This window comes from Atta colombica, unplaced genomic scaffold (genome assembly GCF_001594045.1).
Source record: "Atta colombica isolate Treedump-2 unplaced genomic scaffold, Acol1.0 scaffold66, whole genome shotgun sequence".
Classification (NCBI taxonomy): Eukaryota; Metazoa; Arthropoda; class Insecta; order Hymenoptera; family Formicidae; genus Atta; species Atta colombica.
Genome location: NW_017259557.1, coordinates 885,837 through 892,290, shown reverse-complemented (window position 1 = coordinate 892,290; position 6,454 = coordinate 885,837). Strand labels below are relative to the sequence as shown.

The 6,454-nt window shown below is 35.0% G+C and overlaps 1 protein-coding gene across 1 annotated transcript in view; it reads left to right on the top strand.

Annotated features, from left to right (window-relative positions):
* The first annotated feature begins 3,481 nt into the window (after positions 1–3,481).
* LOC108692218 (slit homolog 3 protein) overlaps positions 3,482–6,454 on the top strand; it is a 56,517-nt gene continuing 53,544 nt past the window's right edge. Inside the window, exon 1 of the mRNA XM_018200392.1 lies at positions 3,482–3,543. The gene's annotated coding sequence lies outside the window, so the exon portion shown is untranslated. The remainder of the gene's footprint in view (positions 3,544–6,454) is intronic.

The window sequence follows — 6,454 nt, the reverse complement described above, 5'->3', positions numbered from 1 at the left end:
ATAGACAATAACGTAGTTCGAACTGCACGATTTTATAAAAAGAAAAACGAAAAAAATTGGAAAATTACAGTTTTGTTATCAATTTTTAGACTCGAAACAACATATACGTATGCTTTATATAAAAATTTTATGCTTCGTATGTAATAAAAAAAACAAACTTCACCTGGATTAGGGATTATATGAAAGAACAATACTGTGCTTTTAGAAATAAATCTAGGAGCTTTAATATAAGATAAAAAATTGTGTGAAAATTTTGTGTTATATATGTGCATATAACATTGATGTAATAGTAGTAGATTTATCGATGTTTCGTAAATAGTATGTATTGTAAATCACATGGTGGAAGAAAATAAGATGTATTATTGCGTATAATAGCAGCAGCAGTGTGGAGGCAGCCAATAGTTGATCACAAATCAATTGCAAATTTAAAATGATAGCTGACTTAGCGATTAACTCAACTGTTAGCCACATTGTTTTTTAGCATCTGCGACTAATTTCTGATTATTATAGATATTCATTAGAATGATACATCTTATTTTTTCTATCACATGATGTGTTAAGTTGTGATAAGTTGATAAAACGATTCTGTCGAAGTTCCAGTATCTCTTTAATTGTGTAAAAATTATACCAATTTGGAGAATTCTAACTATGATGTCGATAATTCTGTCACATTAAGATCCCTTTAAATGCATAAAATTAACCCTCCGTTGGTAAGTGAACTTTTAGAACGAATCTAGTATGATGAGATCGATTCGATCTCATGCTCATTTTTCATCTAATTAATGTACAAAATGGAAGAGAGAAGTAAATAGTAACATAAAACTTTATCCTATGTTTATTTATAAATTAAAAATTTAGATAAAAACGTAAAAAATACAGTTTTATACGTTTATAAATTTAAATTAAAAACGCTTTGACTAGTGGGATCAATGAATCATGGGACTATTTTTATTCCAATCTTACCAACGGAGGATTAATATTACACTTATTATTATACTAATACTTTTCGGTACACAAAACTATCAAAATTTGCGATGACAGCCGTTCATGAAGTAAACGTAGCGAGAGAATTGGCAACAATAGTTGCTTTCCATTTACACACAAGTGAAACTGAATCTGAAGTGAGCTCAGTATTTTATACTCAGTCAGATTAATGGCGTTACTTGCTTACTTTGGCAAAAAGTTATCACATGTTAACACAGGTTCATAACTTCACTTTGAAGTGAGTTTACGAGACTCACTAAAACACTTAGTCTCGATCTTGATTATAGATAAAAACTGAGTTGAATCTCAGTTAGTGATGCGTTTCGATACGAGAATCTCGGAATATCGTCTTAGAATTTGTCATTAAAAGAAACATTTCCGAGATTATCATTTGTTTTTTTCGTTTCGCCTTCTCGATGTCTTTATGACAGTTATAATTATATAATATGCTGTCTAGTTATATAAATATTTCAAATAAATGAAACGAAATAGTCGATATTCTCGAATGTCTCGAAAATAAAATTCGAGAATCTTGAGAAGTGACAATATCGAGATGAGAAAATTGTATCAATTATTTATTTTTGTCAAGCTTAAATCTCGGTATTGGTATTTTCTCGTCTCGTTTTTCTCGAATACATCACTAATTATCTCACTTATCAGAAAAACGCAAAAGAACGCGCATTCAATACGAATTGAATGACGTCAATGAGATGATCTCACAAATGAGAATTATTTGAGAATCGATGTAAATGGAAAATACTTCAAGTATTGATTTAATGCATTTTTTAAAAATGGAATTTTGTGAAATATATCATCTGTATGCACTATGTATGTTATATATTATACAAGTTTACGGAGGAAACTGTGTGAAATAATATAATGGTATCTCGTATAATTTCAGTGTAAAGGAAACAGAATAGCTCTTTTATCTTACAAACGCGGTTCGCGGTGTAAGCATTTACAAGTTGAATCGCCCTGGGCACATCTTGACGATGGATAACATCCAGTTGGGTTGAATGTAAACGCGAAACTTCGGACATTTTCGCTTCCGGGAGTTCCGGCTGGCGGGCCGATTAAAATTGACCGGCACGCTGATAGCAGGTTACCGGTATGCAGCATGCAACTCGAACGGTCCTAGCACTCGCGCATATTAAATCGACGGTGGTACACGATTTAACTCCTCTCGCACAATAGATTCGTTCCGCGCGAGTTGCCGCGTCCCGTAAAATCGAACGCAATCGCTCTACGCCGCGGAAACAATATCTCCCGCGGCTTCTCTCATCCACGCTTTTTCCATTCCATTCCTTTCTCTCTCTTTATCTCTCTCTCTCTCTCTCTCTCTCTCTCTCTCTCTCTCTCTCTCTCTCTATTCTCGACCTCGGCGCGCCGCAGTTTCTCTTTTGCCCCAACCGCTCTTTCGTTCTCTTTAACATCGCGCCAGTGGCGGCGACGAGCGCTTTGAACTTTTCCAATTTTCACGCGATGAGATTCAACTACGGAAGTGAATGAGACGTCAGTTGTAATGTATAGAAAACGATCCTTAGTGGCGTTTATGGTGATGATGTTACATTTCCCTTATGTATTAACGAGATGATCTCAAAGGAAAATGAGAGCAGATGTCCCGGGAATTTTAGATAACGCCAAAAAGCGTAAGCTTTTAATTTGATCGTTTAAAAGGTACAAAGGCTATGAATATATGTATATATGCGGAAATTAAAACATTGCGTGCGTATTGCTTCAACCATGACAATGTGCAATTACCAACGAGAACTTACCTACTGTAATTATAATAGTATGACCAGATATTTCCGGATGTAAAACAGGACAATTTTGTTGGGTGGGAGAGGCGTAATAAATGTTCGTAATAAATAAACACTTCCTTCGTGGCATTTTAAACACGAATTATTTGTATTTTACTATATTTTCTATGCACGTTCGATTAATAACCGTTTCCACCAGTAGAGATTAATCTTGATTCAACTTACTCTTCATTTTTTCTAATTCTTAAAATTAAAAAAAGATGAAGAATAAGTTGAATCGAGATTAAAATTAATTTATCAACAGAGAAATGGTAACTCTCTCGGAAATAATATGCAAACATGACTAAGGCCCAGTTTCATCAATGTAAGATTAACTCTAATCTCGGTTTAATTAATTTAACATTTTTTTTTGTATGAATTAAAGGTACTGTCAATGTTTTAATTATGAATTTTATTAGATAAATTCAAATCTATAAAAAAAATAAATAATATAAATTTAACTTTTATGATGGCAAAAATTTGTTACCGTTTTGACAAGTAGTTTTGACAAGAGCTTTTTTCGATTTTTAATATAATCCGGAACAATAACAAATTTGTTCTGTTTTATGAAGACCACTGTTATTGACGGAATAGTTAAAATTCATACTGCCGATAGAAGGTTAATATAATCGATGCGAACGTGTACCAATGATCGTGATTAATGATCAATTCAACGTTTAATTTCAGAATGCCGACCGCTGAGAGACATGCTCACACCGTCCATGTAGCTCAGGAGAAGTTATCCCAGTTCGACACGTAGGTAAGCAGCACGATAAACTGACCCAGGCTCGGCGACTTCAAATTCAATTGCCGGCCTGCCACTTAACATGCCACGGGCAACGAACTGCAAATTCTTGCGCCGTGCGGCGCAAATGCGGTAATTCCATTAAGAACGTTCGTTAAGCACGCGGCACGAAAGAAAGATTTCCCGAGAGTACTTAATACTGTAACGAGTTTGTCGTAGCAACGTGCGGCATGCTGTTGACGACGTGAGCGTTCCCGTGAAATACTACGCGTGGAAGAGATGCACGGTGACGAAATTTCGGAATTTCAGTTTCGAAATTCGTATTCTTCTATCGTGGATACGCACAAGAAGAATCCTCTGTTTGTACGCGGCATTATACGCTGACAATTATTAAAATGTAATTGAATGTGCATCATAAATAAGCTCGTTACACTTTGATCTCCGCTCTGATGAACTCTAATCTAGGAGATGACGATACACATGAAAGTGGACCATCGAGCGCTCACTCGCTTATCCACCCTGCGGTAAGCTTCTCACGGTCCCAGATTTACATTTCGGGAACACGCATATACGCTTTTCGCAATTGAAATTCAATTTATCAGGGTTTTGCGAGCAGACCGCGGTTAACTTTACGCAGATGCGCGGCACTAGTAGCGAAGAGGACGAATAAATCCGCGCGTGATTTTACTCTCGGTGATTGACTCGATTGCCGATGCTTCCGGTTTATCTATTGACGCATATACAGGTAAATACGCGGACGAGATGCTGCCATTTAACCGAGCCAATTAATTAACACGCACACTGCTGCCTCCTTTTTCATTTCAATATGTGTGCTCCCATTATACATGCTTCGTATATCGGATATCGAGGTCGAAATATAGAACATTATCTGGTAGTCAAAGTTCATACCTCAACCATTGCTTTTGTATTCTCGGGTTATGAATGAATGCTGTTTCTATAACAGGTATCGGAAATACGAGTATAATATAATCTTTATTTGTTTCTTTATCTCGTTTCATTTAGAATTGTAATTTTTTTATGAAACAATTGCATTAATATAAATCTCGTATATAAAATATAACTAAATTTTGATCGCACGAGTTATACGCATATGTTTGTATAAATTTCCGACGTAACAAAAAGTTGCGGATTAGTTAATGTGATTAAATATGTCGGTAACAATAATAATGATTATATACTAATTGTGATTTAATAGTATGTATAGTAATTATATAATATGCGCGGCAAATGTAATTAATTTGAAATAGCGCTATCGACTCTATGGTCCAGCAATCACGAAAATCGAGATTAGTTGAAATGACATACGGATTATCTCGCAAAGTAACTCTCAATTCATTATTGTGTATTTAATATCTCACGTTTAGTACGCATTGTGCGGCATGTATTCGACATCTAATTTTCATGAAATTTCCATTGTTATGATCACTACGTGATTCATACTATAACTAAATACTGTGTTGATGCAGAATATTATGTATAGAATAATTGGGGCGGAGGAATAATAGAAAAATTTTCAATTAGGCGATTTTAATGATTCAAACTTATCAAGAGAAAGAGAGAAGGGAGGGAAAGACAAAAAGAAAGAAGAGTGAATGTAGAAATCGTCAAATGAATGAACGCATGCACCATTTGCTGTAATAATTTGCTTCGGTGGTCACATGCATATCAATGCCAATATTAACTGATTTTAACCCTCCGGAGCTAATGCTAAAATCAGTAACATAGTTACTGATGCTGGCTATGAGATCCATTTAATTTATATTAATTAACACTAGAGTGCTATATGGATACGTAAATTTTGCGTATAGCGAGATCATTGAGCACTAATCTATGCTTTCAATGATATTACGAGATCCAATCCTCTACTAAAAATTAGAATAAGCGGAGAATATCTTTTAAAAAATTTTATTCGTTTTTTTTTTTATATATCAGTCTTGATCTGGTAATAAGTATTATAACAGAGAGCGTGATAAATGATTTCAATTTTTAAGCGCTTTTGTATTCTTGTTTTGGGTTATTATTTTATTTAAATGTGAAATGAAATACACACGCGCGCGCGCGCGCGCGCGCGCGCCACACACACACACACACACACACACACACACACACACACACTTGGATTAAGCTATATCATTTAAAGGTTAAATTAATATTGTGCTTATTTTTTCTTTCCTTTTAAATTAATAATTAGATTATTCGTGTTTATAAAAATTTAGATTATTAAGTATGTCGTCATTAAAAATGTAAAAAGTATGAAACACTTGTGTTCTATTTATTAAAAGTGGCTTATTTTCATGTACATATTTTTTACATATTGGTAGCAACGTACAATATCACAATAGTTTTCTATGGTTAAAAAAAGACAAACTAATTTCAAGAAAAAATAACATAATTCGTATAGAAAAGAATAAATATTAAATATATTTTAATAAAAATAATTCAGATTTAGAGATATAATAATATAACATAAAGAGAATTGGATTGTTTGACACTTTTGACAAATAAATTTCTAATTGAATGAATCCAATAGCTCTGGAGAGTTGAATCTAGCGAAATTCGATGTACGTTTCGCCTGTGTCGAAATGGATCTAATGTCGCGTAAACATGGTTAAACAGCGAGAATAACTGGCTCTCTCGTGTGATTTCAATTATTCCCGGCGCGCGCCCGATTTCGGCGTTGTGCAATTAAGGGAGAAGGGCACGGTATTGGAATCTTGAATCAAGACCACTCTAGGTTTGCACGGTGCCAATTACGTCTCTCGATCGTCTTGACTGGAACGGTCGCTTTCTCCATTTACTTCGGCATGTAGGTGCGCCTACCTACCTATTGCCGCCCGTCGTCTACATCCCGGTCGATTTACGGTCGGACAAGAGAACGGGAGAGCGGGAGAGCGAGAGCACGCCG